Source organism: Gopherus evgoodei, chromosome 2 (assembly GCF_007399415.2).
Source record: "Gopherus evgoodei ecotype Sinaloan lineage chromosome 2, rGopEvg1_v1.p, whole genome shotgun sequence".
NCBI classification, from domain to species: Eukaryota; Metazoa; Chordata; order Testudines; family Testudinidae; genus Gopherus; species Gopherus evgoodei.
The window spans coordinates 22,482,948-22,504,386 of NC_044323.1; the positions used below are offsets into that span (position 1 = coordinate 22,482,948).

Here is a 21,439-nt window from a genome sequence, read left to right on the forward strand (position 1 = left end):
TTCGAGATTGGACTATTTCTTACTATTATGACTTGATAAATTCCATCACTTATTGTGGTGGACTATTACGTTGTTATAGTTGACCACGCTCCTATGCATGTCTTTTAGGCCTACAAGGTATGTACCCTCCAACTAAGATGTGGAGATTGAATACCTCTGAAATTTGATATATCATTTGGTAACTCCAGTGAGCAAAAATTTTTCTTCTTCCTTTAAACAAATGTTGCCATTACTTCACCACTGCCACATTTTGGGAAACCATTAAAGCCTTCATCAGAGATCCTATCAACTATTATGTGACATTTATAAAAAAGAATGGAGAGAACACACAATTGATATCCTTAGAAAAGGGAATTAAGATCTTGGATGAAAACTATGCTTCTGCCTTCTCCCTAAAGAAACTCAGAACCCTCATTAAAAAAGTATGAAATCAACAAACTTCTGCCCCAAAAGGCTGAGTTTACATTATTTTGTTTGAAGCAAGTTTACTGGGAATCTGGTGAGAGAGCTGGCAAGCTATTGGCACATAAACGTGAACAAAAGGCTAACAAATTATATACAACAGTCAGGTATTAAACAATTAAACAGTTTTAAATACAACTATGTTTAGCTGAAGAGGGTATTGGTAAAGATGACTTAGTAACTATTTTAGCGGATTGTCCATGCTACTCATCTATAACTCTCAGAATGGACTTCTAGACATCCCACTAGAAATCACAGAACTGGTCAAGGCTAAAAAGAAATAAAGGGTTGGAAAGACGACTGGCACACACTGGTTCCCTACTGAATTTTACTGAAAGTTCTCTGAAACTTTGACTCCTAGATTAATGAATATGGTCAAGGAGGCCACGAATGAGCAAAAAACTTTCCCACCACTCCAGGGGCTTGGCTACACTTGAGAGTTACAGTGCTGGTGGCGGCTTTACAGCGCTGCAACTTATTCCTCGTCCACACTGGCAAGGCTAATACAGCAGTGTATCTCCCTGGCTACAGCGCTGCATGTACTCCACCTCGACGAGAGGAATAAAGAGAACAGTGCTGCTGTTGCAGTGCTGGGGAGCCAGTGTAAACAGTGATTAATTTTACTAAGCTGTAACTGACCTCCGGAACCTTCCCATAATGCTTTTAAGTAAAGATAACACTTTGTTTTGTTGTGAACTCGAGGCTCCCAGAGCTGCTTATCAGAAAAACAAACACAGCTACTGTTTGCTCGAGCAGAAGCAGGCAGGGGGACCCCTTTGGAATGTCCACAGCTAGTGTTTGCTTGAGGAGAGAAGCAGCACGGTGGGTGGCGGGGAGGAGGTCCCTTTCAGAGCAGCTGCTTATCTGGGCTGTGAGGAAAAAAACAAAGGCGGCTATTTGCATTTAGTGAATGAGAGAGGGGTGGGGGAAGAGGTCAGAACTTGCAAGGCAGGGAGCTGACAGTGTCAGGTCCAAAAATCCATAATCTTTCCCCCCTCACCCTACTCTTTTGAAAAGCACGTTGCAGGCACTTGAATGCTGGGATAGCGCCCATAATGCACCACTCCCAACACTGCTGCAAATGCGGCCACACTGCAGCACTGGTAGCTGTCAGTGTGGCCACACTGCAGAGCTTTCCTTACGCAGCTGTACGAAGACAGCTTTAACTTCCAGCGCCGTACAGCTGCAAGTGTAACCAAACCCTAGAGAAGCTGTAATTTCAATTATTTCTAGACCTGGAAAAGACCCTGGAATATACAGTAATTATGGGTCAATTTCTTTAATCAACTCTGATACTAAGACTTTAAGCAAAAGCTTGTTACGCAGTTGGACAAAGTTCTCATGTTATACACAAATCAGGTAGGCCTCCTTTGTAATAGACATGGCTCAGATAATGTGTGTCAATTGATATTATTGCTGCTTTGAGAGATTCTAAAGAATCCTTATCTGTCATTTCTTTAGTTGATTATAAGGCCTTTCACTGCATAACCTGGGACTATTTTATTCATGTAATATCAAAATTTTGATTTGATAACCAATTTATTGCTTGGAGCTTTACTGCTCTAGCCTGACTTACAGGCAATACCGATGGTATTATTTCTGCCTTATTCCCATTCAAGAGAGGTCTAAGGCATAGCTGCCCCCTTTCTCCTCTTCTGTTTGTTTAGCTTTACAATGTTTAGCCATTTCCATCCAGGCAAATCAACATGCCCATCCCAATACAATGGGTCAAAGAGAGACCACGTTCATGCTCTATGTGGGTGATGCTGCTGTATTTGTCTAAGTCTGATACTGCTACTCCTAATCTAACCACTATTAATATGTTCGGACATCAATCAGGACACACAATTAATTGGGGGTAAATGAGAAATCTTAGGCATTAACATATATGCCCAAAGGGTTTTCATCAAATTTAGACTTTCAATGGTAATCCTCTTGCATTAAATATTTAGGAATATTGATTCCCAGTAATATTCAAGAAATCTCTAAGTTAAATATAGAACCCCAAGTGTTGCCCACTTTAGGGAGACTGGTTTTCAGTATATTAATTTTGCCCTACAAACTGAGGGTTTATGTCATAGAATCATAGATTATTAGGGTTGGAAGGGACCTCAGGAGATCTAGTCCAACCCCCTCCTCAAAGCAAGAAGAATCCCCAAATCCTTAAATGGCCCCCTCAAGGGTTGAACTCACAACCCTGGGTTTAGCAGGCCAGTGCTCAAACCACTGAGCTATCCCTCCCCCCATAAGTACTGTGTGCTAATCGATTGCGCCGCTGGAGCCCCCTTTTTTTTTTTGGCGCCCCAGCCGTGTATCCGCTGAATTCAATGTCCTTCCCAGATTCTGAATGTCCTGAGCAGTCTCCCTATTTCTATTCCTCAAATTTATTTTAAGAAAGTTCCTTTGGGGTGCAGGGAAGAAATCTAGACTGAATAAATTATAGCTCCCCCATCTCAAAGGATTTTGTTTTCCAACCTGGCAAATTCTCTCCTTTTTTTAAGCCAGGCATCTTTATGGCCATTAGATAGCACCTCACAGACCCTATCTTGGGTTCAGATTGACTAAATTATTGGTATACTATCTCCCCTGCCTCAGGCATTGTAGGATCGAATTATTACTGATTTGCCAGCTCCGGAGCTCACACAATAATAGCTGCAAGGCAAGATTGGTCAAATTTGGAGACAAAGTTCTTTTTCCATCCATTCTTCTTTGTAGAGGCAGTCTTATGGAGCAATCCTAGCCTTAAAGTCAACTGCAAAACCTTGATACAGAGTGATTGGAGAGAGGGGAATGATGACTGTGTCGTAGATAACTGACAACGATTAAGACTGCATGTCTGTCACAGACTCCTTGACTTTGTGACTTCTGCAGCAGCTGGTGCAGCTGGCTCCATGGCTGTCCGACCAGCTCAGTCAGCCCCTGGGCCAGCAGCAGTTTGGTGTGGGAGAAGGGTTCATGGCTGGGGTGTGGGGGGCACTTACCTCAGGGGGCCTCCCGGGAAGCAGCTGGATGTCCCTGCAGCTCCTAGGCAGAGGGGCCAAGAGGCTCTGCGAGCTGCCCCTGCCTGCAGGCACCATTCCTGCAGTTCCTGGCCAATGGGAGCTGTGGAGCCAGTACTAATGGTGGGGTCAGCGTGCAGAGCCCCCCCTCCCCCCAACCTACCCCTCCCAGGAGTTGCAGGAACATGCCAGCTGCTACACGCAGCCAGATAGTGGGACTGGCAGCCCCACTACACACACCCCTGCACCAGTGGCACCCCCAAGACCGCTTCCCCCCCGCCCCCCGAGGCTGCCCAGCCCAAGTTTTAGGTAGGGGATATATAGTACAAGTCATGGACAGGTCACAGGCCATGAATTTTTGTTTACTGTCCCTGAGCTGTCCTGGACTTTTACTAACAGTACCTGTGACTAAAATGTAGCCTTAACAATGATCAATTTAAGCCACTTGTAGATCTTCAGCAACAATTAGGCTTGCCATGCCCTGGAGCATGGAAATCTCTCCAGCTAAAGCATTTAATGACAGATGTGTTTGGCCTGTATGCACCAGGAGTCCCAGAACCTTATTATTTTGGAGGAAACTTCTTGGATTTATTCAGCCAGCTGCATCCTTTTATCATTTTCTGGCCTGAAAAACTCTGCTAAAGATTGACAGTTAGAGATTTGATTGGAACAGATATTTGGATACAGAACTATCTCCAACTCAATGGAATACAATTGTATCTAATGTTGAAATACTATAGACCTGAGAGGAAATCTTATTCAGCATAAATGGCTTTTTGAACATACTGGTCCCCACACACATAGGCTAATGGTTATGGGCCTCAAATGAGGACTGCTGTTAGAAATGTAACTCTTAGTGTTACATTGTCACATGTTTTGTGAGTGCCCCTGTATCAAGAAGGTCTGTCCTTTGACTTACCTCATACCAAATTTTATATTAGATGCTAAATTTCATTCTTGGATACATTCCTGATACCTGGAAGCTACCCAGTAACAAGACATCTTGGTTTCAATTGCACAGCTTTGGTCACTAAAAAGATTAATCCTGCAAAAAATGGAGAAGTCTGTCCCCAAACACTGATGACTGGCTCAGCGACATGGCTGACCGCACAGCTAATAAACTGGCATTCCACAGAAAGGAAATGCCAGAAAAACTCAGAGCAATTCAGGCTGACTCTTCAGATGTTTATGATCAAAGCAGACGCTGAAGATAGATATGTTGCTTCCTCTCTTCTCCCTTTATCCCAACCTCCTTTATTTATTATGTGTATTATGAAGAATCTGGTATTTTGGTAGATTTGTAGTACTTGGAAAAATGAGTAAAAAAAAAAATGCACCTTGTCCTGCTCCTTTAAGCTCAGAGATGCAGCAAGTTGTGTGCCTGACTTCTCAAATGGATACATTCTAAAGTACCAACAGCAAACATAGGCGGAGCTGGAGTCTTTACAAGACCAAGAAGTATAAAATATACTAGTAAGTTAATTATGTTTGGAAACCCATCCTCACCTGAAGCCGTATTCAGCATGTCTGCAGTTAGCTCAATTTTAGGTTCTCTGTTGCAGGCCACATTTAAAAACAAAAAGAAGCAGGAGAAAGGTGTTAGTGCATTGAATTATATGTTAATTTCAATCATATTGCAAGGCTGTGCACCCCATCCTTCTCTGGAGGCAATGCACTCAAGATTTCCAAGTCTATGATCCAAGAAACACTGCCATACTTAGGTCCTTTGGGTGCAGAGACCCAGAAGATTATGTCAAAGAAAGAACTGCCTGGATGAGACTATACACATAGTTGTGTAAGGTGTCTGAGAAGAACACTCTGTGCCTGGAAGTCCATAAGGAAAACACACAAGTGCAATAAGCAGTTTTAGGTTTGCTTCCAATGCTATTTCAGCTAAGTCTGTTTTCAAGCCTGACAAAACACAGAAGATCGTGTACATAATGATTCACAAAAAGTTGCTAAACAATTAAGTTTACTATACATAATATACTTGACATAAAACCGCAAGGCAATGTAAGTTTAAGCCAATTTAACACACGCGCTGTAACTCTTGCCAGCCACGGGTACACTCCTTAGTACTACCGGACATCACACTGGCAGAGTGAATTGTGGTCTGTATGAACTGGTCCCTTTCTTGCCTTTTTGCTTGAGAGAACAGATTTAAAATTTTCATTAGAGTGAACGTTAAAATTAAATAGTACACAAGTTGAGAAAAAAGTGTCTGTACATCTCGGTATAGCACCTAGATTATCTACAAATACCAAGTTTGTTTTTAAAAAAAGTCATATGACAGCGTACGTAATCAGCAATAACGTAAATTTAGGTGAATAAATGTAAGAATATGGTTTAGATATTAGAATCTGAAATACTACATTAAGGGAGTGTCTGTCAGTGTCCCCTATACAACCCTCACACCCAGAGTCCCTCCATAAAGAAGGAATATCCCTTTCACCTGAAGACTAACTTTTTTATTACTATTAAATAATCCTCTAATTGAGGACAGAGGGTTGCTCAAGTTTCACATCTAGACTTCTCACACCCTAGGCAAGTGTCTTCATTTTAGGTCAACAACTAGCTAAAGCTAGGCCAAGAATTCCCTCTCTCTGAAGAAGAGTTCACAGCCTCTGCTGCCCCAGACAAAAGGGCAGAGCATCCCAAATAGTCACAACACCACTACGCTGTCACTTTCCTTTGAACACAGTTTGTGACAATATATCCTCCCATACTGTCTACTTCCCTAATTTTACTGCTGCCCCTGCCAATAGCAGTTCACCAATGAGAACAGCAGTGAGTTAATTGACGCAATTCCTGTCAGCTGGGCAACTGTGCAGGCGTTACAAGCACAAGTGTTTTCTTCTGTTATTAGGCGCACAATGAAGAAATCAAACAAAATTAACATCATTTGTGAGGGTGGAGAAAAAGAGATGGGAAGAAGATATATGGATTTGTTTCATCCTTCCTCCTCTCCAAAAGGAGCATCCTCAGCAGCAGCAGAGCACTGTACACATTGCTTTGGGTGATAGTACTTCTAGAGTGAAACTGACACAAGTGAAGTCCATTTCACTCTGCTACTGCTCTGCTGTTTTCTGAAGGGCTATGTGCAGCAGGGCAGATGCCAAGCCTCCCTGTCAGACAACATCAAAGTCATCTCAGGGGGGTGCAGAATTCCCACAACGGTTTCAATGCAGGAGTTCACTTGAGATTAAGGAAGTGACCTAGTTGGTCAGCGATCACTTAACTGTTCTTCTGTTTCTGATTCAAAATGTGTCTGAATAAAAGGCACCATAGTCTAGGAACAACCATAAGGTTGGGAGCAGGGGTCAACAACATATCCGTTCATGGACACAAGTGTCTGTGGTAAAAATTTTGAGATCTGTGGTAATTTTTCAAGGAACATTGAATGACTGAATGACATAAACCCTCCCCTCTCCCCCAATGTCCATCATTAAGTACGGTAATTTTGTCAAGTGTCTGTCATGCAACATGGTGGTGCCAACCTCTGGTTGGGAGTTACGTGTTTTAGAGTTCTAACCCCAGGTCTGCTTAAGTAATCAGTTAATCTCTGCATTAGTTTTCATTCTGTACAAACAGAGATTTTAATGTTTATTAGTGAATATTTGAAAATAAACGATACAGAGAGTTTAAAGCATCAGTTATTGTTTCATCGGGGATAGCATACAGACTACGGGGGAGGGGTCAGTACTCTGGTATTGGGCAGCATATACCATATACAGTCTGTCATGTCCCCAATGCAGGGTGAACGGTGGGTGAGATCAAGATACAGTCGGGAGGCAGTGAGGGTACATCGCTCATACAAACAGGTTACAGACAGTCCTGGGAATAAAGGAGCGAGCTGAGTGATGAGGATAGGGCGACCCTCACATAGTGGAGTTTGGTTTGGTGGGTTCAGGGCTCAGGGGATAGAGTCCAACGGGGGAGTGTGAAAATCTCCTCCCCCCTTCGGGTGCCCTCGCAGGCTAAGGGGGGTAGTTAGTGTTTGAATAGCATCCTGAAGTAGAGCTCTGCATAACTGCCTGTTGACAACAAGTTTGGAGATGGGTGGAAAACAGGTGTCTCCTGCTGAAGATGAAGCCATAGTTTATTAATGCCTACACATTCAGTGATCAAGGGCTACAAAGCCAGAATCAGGTGAGCGGAATCAATTGATTTTTCTGCATTTATTAAAATTCTCTAGATAAGTATTAACTTTTTTTTTTAATTGTTTCACCTACTCCAAAGAAGAAAACGATAAACACTTTGATAAGAGCCCTGAAAGACTGTCTAGTTTCACTGTAATGTCTACACATTTCAATATCCTTTGCCAAAGTGCCATTTTGTAAATTTCAAATCTAAAACAAAGCTCCTCAACAAGTTTTAGCCAGCCATATGCCTAGAAAGAACAGGCAGAGAGATGATAGTCTCCAGCACTTGAAGCCTACAACTGTCACAAATGGCTATGCTAGCTCTTCCTACACCAATGAACAAGTCCTGCTTTTAAAGCAGAGCTAAGGAGAGCACATTTATACAGGAGGAAAGAAAATGGTTTTACAGCTCTACTAAAAATTCAAGACCACATTAAAGAGAATCAATTAATTCCCCAACACCCAATTGCTACAACATTCTGGCCTTCGTAGTCTCCATGAAGGCCATTTGGATTACAAACTGCATAACATTTCCATCCCTGCCCCTTTAAGTATGCACACAGAAAGGCATTACAAGTTATCAATGCACATTGACTAGAAGAAATAAATGTGTTCTAGGAACAGAAAAAATGAAGTTTGTCTTGGACTTGATGGAGGGCTATGGTTGCGTTACATCCATGTAAACACTGTCTATACTGGCTCCTCACAAGATTTAAATTCCTAGGCAGAAGTGGTTCAGAAAACAGCTAACAAGAGCCTCCTAGTCACATCAAAAGTTTATAGGTTTACTAATGATTTAAGTGAAATATGAACTGGATTTATTTATACACACATGCACATGGTGCTCCAAACAATACAGTTTAAGGAGACAGCAGTTAAGTAATCTCACAGCTTTGCGGTATTGCCCTCCAAGCTAGTCAGCCGTTTTAAGTAACAGTCATGTTCACACATGATCCTATGACCTAACAAAAAGGTTCAATGAGAGGCTTAACAAAACTCACCACTTAAGGCCAAAAACTCCACCGCACACAGAAATCTACACTTGGGCATTTCAAAGATTCTACACTTGCAGCAGGATTGGTAGTTTTGTTCTTCTATTTCTCAGTCACTGTATATGCAAAACTATAAAATCATAGCATGAAATACCAAATAGTATTTTAAAAATTCCAGGTGCTAAGAGTGAATTGGGGGGGTGGGGGGAGGAATTGACAAGTTTCTCTACATTTTTTTCACATGGCTATTATTCCTAGTGGTCAGGTGAAGGTGATGAGAGATTCACATGACTAAGAAAAGCCTCATGAAAGGGAAATTCATCTAAGTGCATATAGGACAAAGATTTTATAAGGTATGATAAGAGTTGTAGTTTCTAGAAAGCTACTGAATCTTAAGACTGAAATTTGCCTTCAGCAGTAAGTGTCCACAGTCTGAAAATTTGCGCATTAGAGCTGAGTAACTTTTTCTACCTGCAGTGGAAAACTATAATTGACAACTGAAGGTGTTTACCGATGACCCAGATACAAAAAAAAAGGGGGAGGGGGCTGCTTTTTTCATTGGCCTGTCTGATTACACAGAGTTTGTCTTTCACCTCACCTCTGCAACTGTTTGCATACTTCTCTCTTTCAAATATGCAGATGAAGTCCAGAAAATTAATGCTATTCTATATTTCTACTGTCACAAGAAGCAATTATCTATGACCCCATCTAGAACCCAACTATTTCTTAAAGTAGCTCATCTAGACTGCTGCTGCATCAATAAGCCTACAAGAAAACCTCTCCACTTTACAGAAGTAAAGATAGCCAACGCAAGCAGCTTATGTTTCTTACCAACTCAGTCATGGGAGTCAGCTTTCATGTTAATATTGAAACTTTTGCTGACTTGTAACACAAGGCTTTATTCCTATTTCTGAGTAACACAAAGTTTTTTGAAACTGAAAAACATATGAAATGTGAATGTTTGTGGGCTAAGCAATACAGTACATCTTAATTTACTAATATCATTGCAAACAGGGTTTTGACATAGGGTCACTTTAAAAATTACACTGCAGTCCTCAAAATAAATGGCGGAGCTGCAATGTTTACAGACAGTGCCAATATCACCCAATATTTCATTTACACTTCTAGAGCTCCTTGGAAGGGACTCAAAGCCTTTAACAGATGCAGTGATTCACTACAACACCCTTGAAGGAGGCAAGAAGGTTTATCCATTTTATATAGAATAGAGTGACTTTCCCAGAGCCACAGCCAATTTAGCAGAGCTGGGACTAGAACCGTGAACTCAATGATTCCCTGTTCTGTAACTACTATATCTGACTTCCTTTTCCTTATTTACAAAGATGACATTAAAGTTTTCCTCACTATTCCCGTTTCCTGCCACCAAGATGACTGGTAATGTACTCATTGCAATACTGAGAACTCTACTAGAAACTCTAAGAAGAGAATAGTTTTCAACTTGAAGTTTAAGGTACTCATTGCCCCATAGAATTAAAACATGCCAGTTTGATGCAAGACGACCCTCTGGTGCTCTCTCCACCAAGACATGGGCCCCAAGGACAAGAATGCCAGTACTACCTCTGAGAGTGACCCAAAGCTTCCAGCAGCAAAGAATCCTGTGGCACCTTATAGACTAACAGACGTTTTGGAGCATGAGCTTTCGTGGGTGAATACCCACTTCCTCAGATGCATGTGGTGGAAATTTCCAGGGGCAGGTATATATATGCTAGCAAGCAAGCTTAAGGTGGCAGCAAAAAACCTTCAGGACCAGACTTCAAAGAGAAACTGCTGAGCTTCAGTTCATCTGCAAATTTGACACCATCAGCTCAGGATTGAACAAAAACTGTGAATGGCTTGCCAACTACAGAACCAGTTTCTCCTCTCTTGGTTTTCACACCTCAACTGCTAGAACAGGGCCTCATCCTCCCTGATTGAACTGACCTCGTTATCTCTAGCTTGCTTGCCAGCATATATATACCTGCCCCTGGATATTTCCACCACATGCATCTGAAGAAGTGGGTATTCACCCACGAAAGCTCATGCTCCAAAACGTCTGTTAGTCTATAAGGTGCCACAGGATTCTTTGCTGCTTTTACAGATCCAGACTAACACGGCTACCCCTCTGATACTTGACACCAAAGCTTCCAGGGCACATCAGAGACTGCAGCAGAATCACAAGTATCCACAAGAACCCAACAGATCCAAATTAACCACAGAATACACCATTAACTTTCTAAAGCTCCAGAGCTTAGAAATACTGTGAAGGAGACATATACTGGAATTAATGTTACTTTTTGCAATCTTAGTTTTTTAAGAAGGTAAATCCACTTGAGAACTGTGATTAGCACAAAAAAACCCTAACTTGCTTTAAGTTTAAATGGAAATGAGAGTACACTGGAAGTGTATTTTAGCTCAGGGGTCGGCAACCTTTCAGAAGTAGTGTGCCGAGTCTTCATTTATTCACTTTAAATTAAGGTTTTGCGTGCCAATAATACATTTTAACCTTTTTAGAAGGTCTCTTTCTGTAAGTCTATAATATATAACTAAACTATTTTTGTATGTAAAGTAAATAAGGTTTCAGAATGTTTAAGAAGCTTCATTTAAAATTAAATTAAACAGAGCCCCTTGGACCAGTTGCCAGGACCCAGGCAGTATGAATGCCACTGAAAATCAATTTGCATGCCGCCTTCGGTGCCCGTGCCATAGGTTGCCTACCCCTGCTTTAGCTTCTCAGAATGCAAGTCTACTAGTTGAGTCTATGACAGTGGTTCTCAAAACTTATATGAGCATGCCCCCCATCTTCATGTCTGTAGTAGTTTACAGTAACCTACCATCCCTCAGCAACACAAATACATATACCAATGGCTGTGGCAGTGCTTCTCTCAAATCAGTTTCAGTTTCTGATTCACTTGTCTCCTCCCCACCCCCACACTATTGCACAAATGAGCCAACAATCCATTGTAATAAGAGCAAAAGCAAAACTGTGATTGTGGTCCATGCTTACAATTAAATGGGCACACTGCCTTGTAGCAAATGGATTAACTACAGATAGCAATGACTTTGTAAAATGCTATGCAAGCTTAACAGAGAACTGTCAAAATGCACAGTGCCATCTAAAGTCAAATTCACAGCACTATCTGAGGACCTGAGAGGTCCTGAGGCATCAGCTTATTCCTTGCTATGGGTAAAATGTGCGCAGTAAGTTCCCCCCATCCCCCAAAGCTTCTCATGCCCCCCCCCCAGTATATTCCATACCCCCCACAGGGATCTGCCCCTCCAGTTTGAAAACCTCTGGTTTATGATACTGTAGTTTCATATTGCAATACAACTATAAACCACTAAAACAAAGGCATGACTTAACCCAACAACAAAAGAGAAAGAAGTCTAAGTCTGGGCTGACATTTTGCCTATAGTATCTTCCCTTGATGAACCAGATACTACACCAAGGTTTTGATTGGAACACTGCCTCTTGCTTTAGACAAGACAGAAAGTTTAATCTTGAAGCTATAAAGTTAATTTAATGGGCACTACCAAGGTTTAGGTTAAAAGTCTGGTCTAATTCAACTGATCCTAATGGGCTTATAGTCTAAAAAACCAGAAATATATATCCGAAAGCTGCATGTTTTGAGCCCACAACAAGCAGTTTCCTTATCTAAGTAAAAACATTTCACTGAAGTTTGAGACGTTAGGTCATTTGATTTTTAGTGCTTTGAGAAATAGTTTCTAACCTTCACATGTAGTTTGCAATTTTCATCATGTTTTCTAAAAAAGTGATGTTAGCCATCCAATTTGAAGGCCTGCTTTGTTTAATACCCAATATATATTTAATGTTTTTAAAACAGGCAATCAAAAAAGATAGTGTCACTGGGATATTTGCTAGACTTAAGACTGAGCAGAGCATATAGCAGGGCAACTACGGCAGTACTGGCACAACATGTTTTCCTCAACCAGAGCAGATCTTTGGAGCATGACAGCAAAATGGAAGCGCTGACACAATCAAAACCCAAGTGGGAGTTATACTATGAGCCAGATCAAATATAATTGATAGTGAAGGTAATGAAAGGCAAACCTCTTAAGAACCAGTTTCTTTCAATGAAAATGTGGCTCAAGAGTGTTTTAATTAAAAAAGGTTACATTTCTTATACAGGAGAATCTGAAGTTAGTTTCCTTCTCAGTTTCCCTGGAGGTTGCTTTAAAAACTTTTCCAATGCAACTCAAGAATCTTTTAGCTTATGCTTGTCAATGTCCTAAAGGCAAGATCCAAGTCTTCATAAACCATACTAATTTCAAGTGGTCACAAATGTCCGTTCATTAAACTTCCCATTTTCCTCACTTTTAGGACATTCTACCTTGAATTATTGAGCATGATTAGATAAGATTTTATATTTGACAAAAAATAAATTAAATAGCTCAGAGGTTGATCACGTCAACATTATTTTTTGGTGACTAATCCATGCGCCAGCCCAAAACATAACAATAATGCACCACCTTTTAAAAATAAGCCAACTGGTACATGAAACACACCTACTGTAGTGCACTTTTATTTACAGTTAGTCTTACAGTCATACTTGTGGTGCATTGTTGGAATCAGTGCTACTGGTAATTGAGTTTCTTTTGCTCATTGTTAAAGGATGGACTCGTTCCAAAATTTCGGCCTGGATTCAAATCTAATACCCCCTTAACGTTCCCCACAAGTCAAAATACTTTGGCACAACACACATTACCATTCTGCTCTGAAACCTTGTCAATAACTTGGTACTATGGAGCAAGATAAAATGAGCATGAGAACTCAAATTTTTGGTCAAATAGTTTTCATCCACAAATGTGGTTCTGGGGCAACTAAGTGAACCACTTCAATGTTTTCAATTTCCTACCACTCCCCACCCCCCCAATTCCTCACTGCATTTTTGATTTGCCCAAAACTTTGTCAAATTCACAAACAGTTTTCAACCCAACAAACAAATGAAAAAAGAAATTGAAAAAGTTTCAGCTGTTCATTACAATTTAACGAAACTTAGTTTCAAAATGTTTTGAAATTTAGATGGACTTGTTTAAAAATGTACAGTTCACAACACTAACAAAATTAAAACAAATGAAAAAACAATTTAATTTTGTTTCTCGTTTCAGTGAGGGGAAAAAAAAACCAAAATATCAGTTTTTGCCTGACCAAAACGAACCTTTTCAGGGATTTTTCAGTTCAGCCACTGAAGAAAAATAAATCAATTATTTACCCAGCTCTAACCATAACACTTTGGATAATCTTGTTAAATGTCACAAGCCAAAGTGTATCAGGTGAATACTTAGATGAAACAAAAATATGAAGTGCTATTCTCTGCTACCTAGAATAAGAGTAGGAAGAACAGTACACTTCACTGTGCCATCCTTCAGGCATAACATGACTAATTATCAGAAACTGGATGGCAATGTAAGCAGGATTAAGGACACCAATCCCAGAGTCCTGGTCAAATTCTATTGCGGGGAATTATGTTCTGCCCACTTTTATTGCTGTGTTAACTGGAAAAGTTACCGTTCACTTCCTGTCTATGAACTGGTGTGTAGGACTATCAATTAATGGCTAAGTTTTGTTGGTGATGATGGAGAAAATATTGCCACTGTGTAGGCACAGTGCTTGTAATTCTCAAAAAGCACCTGAGGATGGCAAAACACAATATACCTCTACTCTGATAACGCTGTTCTCAGGAGCCAAAAAAAATAAAAAAATCTTACCATGTTATAGGTGAAACCGCATTATATCAAACTTACTTTGATCCGTTGGGGTTGCGTTATATTGGGGTAGAGGTGTATCTCTCATAACTCAGTTTAACAGCCATAATTAATTTGTTTCAGGAAGTTCGATACATTCATTTTAACTGTCTGTTTAATTTTACTCTGTTCTTTTGATTTCTTGAGTGAGACATTTTGAAATAAGAAGGCACTATTGACTCATTTAAGCATAAAACCCTCCAGCCACTGGGTATGAGTAAGCAAACTGCTTTTGGACATTGGTCTGTTGATTCATCTGTTCCTTGTTTGAACAATGGTCAGCACTAGCAAAGCTCCGTTGTGGGGCAACCTGAGACAGCACCTAACCTGTAAAAGTATCATTATGGAGTACCAATACTAAACAAAGATTTTAGTTTTACTGCAACTTCCGTATAAGGTCTCCTGAGACAATTTTTAGAATAAGCTTTGTAACAGAAGTGTCTGATGAAGCAATTAGTTAAAAAAAGGTCACTCACCACAAATAACTAATTAATATCTTGTTTCTCAAGACTTATCGCTAGACTAGCAACATCCTAAGCTTACGAAGTGCTTGGAAATATCTTACATCACTAGAACCGCCAGTGAAACACCACTGTTGCATAAAAGTCTTATATCTATCTCTATCTCTCTCTCTCTTTCCTAGAACGATAAAATCCACAAGTAATTTTTTTTCCAGCAGCAGGAGTTCACACCCAGCACAGCTGGATAGATACAATTATGTGCTGACTCGGTAAAATATTTACTTTTCATCACTGTTTCCTTATGGCAGCACTTCACTTTGAGAAGACATAGAAAATGGATTGATAAAGATGTATTAGTAGCAGCTAGGGGGAACACCATGATGAATTATTGAGAGAGAGAGAGAGAGAGAGAGAGAGAAAGAAAAGCAGTAAGGAACAAATTCCACCCTGTGATACGTGTGCAGATCTTCCACTGCCATGAAAGTTATGAGTGAGTGTCTGAGGGCACAATTTGACTCTAGAGAAAAGGGAAAAATTAGTTTAAAATGTTAGTTATGGATTGGGCACGGAGAGAAGAAATTAATGGCTTTTAAAGACCTATAACATTCATGATAAAACAATTATAATTACAATTATAAATAATTACATTTTGAATCCTACTTTAAAAATGAGTTAGTAGCTTTGCCCCTATTTGGTCAGGGATACAGTTTCAGCCAGTTTGTTCCATTAACACTTTTAATGGCTGATGTTCTTAAAAGCAATACCTTGTCATTTCTTTGACAACAGTTTTGAACATATCCAAGTATAGTGTTATTCACTGAACAAACAAAGCACAACACAGCCAACAACTAAATATAGTAGACAAAACCCTGAGGAGCCTAGCACCTACTAAGCATTTGACAAGGGGAAAATCCCCAAAGCAAACAAACAAACATGCTCTAGACACAATTTGGTTATGAGGTCTACAACTACTATCAAAGTTAGTCAGTTCTTGAACAAGCTGTATATGAAACAGCTTAAGCCCCCTGGCACTCAAGCGCCTCCATTAACCCCTTCCCCCAGACAGAAAGCCTATATTTACCACCATTTTTATATGTACTATTTTCCTCTGAGAAAAATCAACAGAGGAAGCACTCCTTAACACAGCTCAAAATGGATAAGCAACTCTGAGCATAAAAGTTATCTGCAGCAGGCTAGAACCCAAAAGTGACATTTAGAACAGTAATAGTTACAGATATGAATGTACCTGACTTCTGGCTTCCAGGCTTGCCATGAGAGCAATCCGGGTTGAAATCTAGAAAAAAATGTATTTCCACAGACTAGAGGTCCTTGCGCACCAACAGGGTCTGGAAATGCTGAGATGGCAATCCCTTCATCTTATGAACATATGATTCCTTATATATTAAATTATTCAACTATTCATTAAGGAGTTGTATTGACAGGCTCCAGAACATGAACAATCCAGCCTTCCACAATCAGATGAATAGTGGAAAAGACAGGCTCAAAGATAAGGGAGAAACTGATCAATCAGAGTGCCAAAACACTGCCTCCTCAATGCAAGTACACTTAAATAGTGTAAGGCCAAGAAGCTTACCATATAATAACTGTTCTGTCTGGCATCCAAACTAGTAGTAAATTGCCATCCTGAACACACACAGATCAACATGGAAGAACATGCAGCAGCACACATCACAAAGTAACTGTAATCATGAGCACTTTAACTTCAGACTTAAACTGTTTTAGGATCACACGGTTTCATTAGTCAGAGCACTTCTACACCAAGTGTGAGACCCCCTAAAAATGAGAAATCAAACAGGAAAGATGACAACATTGACAAGTGTAGAGGAGATGAGGGGAAGAAAAACAGTGAAAGAGGAAGTAGGGATACAAAAGAGGTGAAGATAATAGCACTGCCCTGAAGTATTCTACGGCTTTCCACTAAGAACTGTACAAGTCAAAGTTTAAGGTAAATTATCAGCGTATTAGTATCCTCTCATTGGAAGTGATGGGTTACTGGGGAAGCAGAAAATTTAGAAACTTACAGTAAAAGAAGAAATAAGCCCCTTCCAGCAATTCCTGTTAACTGTTGGGGCTCAGATAAAATTTTAATCACGAATCATATAAAGATTCTTCTTTTCATTGCAAGACATGCCAAGTACTGAATTATTTGGGTTTCCATCAACTATCCAACAATTAATTTATCACCCAGCCAGTTGAAATGCCATCCAATTTTATATTTGGGGTCAATTACTTTTTCCAATGGTAAGTATGTTAAAATCCTTCAATTTTTTTTGCTGCTTGAAAGTTATGGGACTTCATCTTGTCTGGAACTTAGTTTTTATGTCAGAACTCTCTCAACTATCTTTTAGGGAGATATGGAGTGGGAGAGAGGAAAAGGGAGCATTTCCAACAGGACCTCAGTGTTTCAACTGAAGAGGAACAGGTATCTTCATGAACTTTGTAACTGCTAAATCTGACAAAGTGAAGTTAGTAATACACCAGCTAATTTATTTTCAACAGCTAATTAATTTTGTGTTACTTGAGAGCTTAAGTTTTTAAGTCAGTTTCCTCCATTTATTCTATCACCTTTGTTGACTTTGCCTGTTTTATGAAATGTGATGCCTTGTTTAGTTCATATTAACTAAACAAACAATGACATTAATGTGAGCATGAGCATGGCCTGCATTGGGAAACTCTTCTGCTTAGATGTCCTCTTAGGCTTTCACTTCAAGTGTTTCTTTTATTGCTGTTCTACACAATTCTCCCAGTCAACCCATTTTATCATCACCTCTTATAAAACTGTAGGGGAGGACAGGGAATTTTCTTCCTTAGAATTCTAGCCATTTTGTAATATCCTTAGTTTCCAAGCTGTGCCTATGTTCTGACTCTGTACAGGGAGTAAGACAGCTACAAGACTTGTTAGTTTAACATTACTGTCTGCATATATAGGAATTTAAAAAAACCAAAAACAACAACAAAAAAAACAAGGACCATTTGTATCTGTTCACGTTTGACTAGTACCAAACACCTAAAGATATATTTTAAAAAACCAAAATACTGTAACATCCCCTTTAGAGTCTATCATTTTTGACAGCACATCTCCCCTAATGATGCATCACGCCTGAAAAGTATGGTTTTATATTTCCCAAGCTTGAATATGTTTCCTTTGCTTATTCAACCTTGTCTCTTACACCATCTTCTTTCTGCCAGTGATGCCAAGCACTGATACTTCATTTGTTAGCTTTTCTTATAAACCGTCTTGCTGCTTTGATTTGCGAGTCCTCTCCCACAGCATAGAATATCCTACCTGAGCTGGTCAGCAAGGCCACTACCCTCTCCATTTAAATCCTTCCTCAAGACCTGTTTCTTCCAGGACAAATACAAGAAACAAGTTGATCATGTGACTGACTTCTTTCTTGTAAGCTATCTGCTAATTTATGAAAAATGGAAAGGTCTAAGGTAGGGAAAGTGGTACAAGGACACTGGAATCAAATTGGGGAGATAAAGATGATGAATGGTGGAGGGATAATAGGAGAGAAATCTATTCAGTTTAAAGGTCCCTTGGTTATTTTTAACTGGATAAGACATGTATCATCAAAATCCGATCACCTTACTTGTACTTTATACCCCTTTTCCTGCCACCTTTCATTGTCATTGGCTTGGATTATAAATACTTTATGTGGATTATGTGAATATGCCTTCCCTCCATGTTTTCAGCATATCACATTTTCAGAGTTACTACCAGCTAAATATTCAATATTTAATATAACAGTTATAAATTTTATCATTAAATTACCATGCCCATTAAGCTCATAACTGGGGATAGGGCTTGGCTTTAAATCAGTTGTGAGATTTAAAATGATGACAAAGAACTGCAGTTCACAAAACATTTAATTTAGGCAAAATTATTTACTTTTCATTTCTGTAAAATAAGGCAAGTAGTTAATATTTAACTCTATTCTCCTAAGTTTAAAGATACCTTCTGAGAATGACCTAAATAATCAGCGTCTCAAAGGAAGATAGGGGTCCTGCTCTAACACACCTCCATGTTAGAAATAATTTCTCAATTGTGAAACCATGGAAGCAAATTTATTTCAACTGATGCATGACCCTGATATTTAGATCCAACCATACCTTTCTACATGTATTCTTGTATAAAGGCATGCAATATGAAGTATCGCTTGCTTTTAACGAGTTACAGAACATTCCTATGCAAGCCTTCTTTTTCAATATATAAGTGTGGGAATTTGAAGACAAGAATAACCAAGGCAAAGATACTAGAAGTTTTAAGGTGGTAATGCACTTATGATATACCTTGAAAATATATCACTAATAGTTAAGAAAACACAAACTTTAGCACAAGTGGGAACACAAACATTTTCTTGTTCGAATATGGATTTAAAGACACTAACCTAGCTTTTTTACTTAAGTTTCCATATGGGTAATCATTTATTCCAGATATATTAAACCAATTAAAATGTTCAAAATTTTACTGTATTATTGAAATCGAGACCACAATACAAGTTGCAGCATTTCCGGGGGAGAAAAATATCCACTTCTATATACACTATATAGGAAAATAAAGCACCTTTTACATTGTACACCTCTCAGGTTCTTTCAACATTTAGAAAGCTAAAGTCTTATTCTAATAGCGAAGATGTGAAACTACTGATGAATGTAAGTTGATTAACTTTACATTTCAGAACACATTTTCTTAGAAAGTTGATTTGATAAGGTGTACAGTAGCTGACATGTCAGATTTACAGCCTTGGAGATAGAACTCCACAGGTAAGTTTGGAAAAAAAAATTATTATTTGGGAAATAACAGTAGTTCTAAAAGGCCCAATCAGATTCACAGCACAAAGTGAAGTTTGGAAAAAGTTGCATGAAGGGATCTAATGTGGAATCCCCTTCTCTTAAGTTAGATTCTCAGCTAAATGTTTCGGAGCTTTCAGATGAAGGCCAGCAAAATTAGACCATAGACATGATCTAGAAGAGCAAGTAATGAACTGGAAGTCAGAATTCCTGATTTTTAACCCCACCTGTGACTCAAACTGGCTCTGAAACCATCTCTCCCTGTGACCACAGGCAAATCTCAACTTCACTTTGCCTCAATTTCCACACCCGCAAAGTAGAAATAATGATACTCTTCTGCCTCATAGGACTTATGTGCAACACGATGATTGAAAGCACTGAACACTTAATGTGCATTGTAACACTGAATAGTAATTTCGAGTATCTGTACAAATTAAAATAAAGAAGGAAAAACTTTGCTGGAGCAGCAAATGGAGGAACAAACATACTTGATGGAAAGCAATACTTTTTGCTGGTCCTTCTTTTGACCTGTTCATATACATGTCTTTGAAGCTCCTAGGCACGTTAACTCCTTGTGTCCAGGGGGAGATATGCCTACAGGAATCCAGGTAGCAGCGCCTAGCTGAGTAGGGGAGTGCTGTTTCTGTACCTGGTCCCACTCAGGCTGCCGGCTAAGCGGGGCAAGGACCGCACCTCTCCGCCCGCCCGCCAAGGGCAGTGCAGGGCTGTGACGCTTTGCAAAAGCTCTATGGAGCTATTCGTGTCTTTACACAACACCCCCAACCCCATCCTGGCCTCGAAGGGAGCGACTCTGCCGCGGGGCCAGATCTCCGCTGAGACTCCCGGTCAGGGAGGCCAGACTACGGCGGGGAGGCAGAGCCGCTTTAGGCAGTGACTGGCTGCTGCTCCAGGCGCGGAGATCCAGCCCGCGGGTAGGGGAGTGCGCAGGGCGCTCTTCTGCGAGGCCGGGCAGCTGCAGTGCGGGGGTCTGAGCAGCCGACACAGCTCGGGGCTCCGGCCCGGCCCCACACCGAGGAGCTCGTACTCGCCGCAACCAGCAGTGCCCGGTGCCGGGATCCAACTCCCCCAGGAGCGGAATCTCCGGGTAGGAAGATGGCGGCCCTGGCCGCCTCCCCGGTGAGAGGAGGTGGCGGGTCGCATCCCGGGGAGGAGCGGGAGCGAGGCCGGCCAAGAGGAGGGAGGGGGCCCGGGGAGGCCACTTGAACTCACCTGTCACCAACAGCCACTGCCGCCCGGGCCTCTCGCCGCTCGCGTCTCCGCTGAGGTCGGGGCCGCTATTGGGGTGTGCGGGGCCTCTCACTCCTGCCGGGGTCTCCGCGGGGGCCGGGGCCTGTCTCCGCCGCCGCCACCACCAGGGCCTCGCTGCTGCCGGATCCCAGGAGGAGGAGAATGGAGAGCGGGGCCCGGGGGAGGAGGCGGCGGCAGCGGCGGGGAAGGGGGGGCGTGGAGAAGGAGGCGGCGGCGGGACTTGGGGCCCAAAACGTCTCTGATTCCAGAAGCAGCAACACCCCGCTCGCATGAGAGACCCGCTCCCGGCGGAAGTCCCGCCTTCGCCAGCGGAAGATATTGGCCGTCGCTAAAGGTTCCCCAGCCCGCAGCAGCCGCCTATGATTGGCGGAACGGACCCCGCGCGCGGGATGACGCATTTCTGCACGTGACGAGGTGCCGTCATCGGCCGTAAATGAGCGCGCGGAGCGGGGAGGCCAGTTCTCATTCTTCTCCCTTCCCCCCCCCCCCCCCCCGAGCACGCCCACCGGAGGAATGTGAGCGCTCCCTCACCCTCATTC

The 21,439-nt window shown here is 41.2% G+C and overlaps 1 protein-coding gene across 1 annotated transcript in view; it reads right to left on the bottom strand.

Moving 5' to 3' along the window:
- The window catches only part of LARP4B (La ribonucleoprotein domain family member 4B), a 104,937-nt gene extending 83,727 nt beyond the window's left edge, over positions 1-21,210 (bottom strand). The window contains 1 exon segment of the mRNA XM_030550134.1: positions 20,862-21,210. The gene's annotated coding sequence lies outside the window, so the exon portion shown is untranslated.
- Between the last annotated feature and the right edge of the window lie 229 nt (positions 21,211-21,439).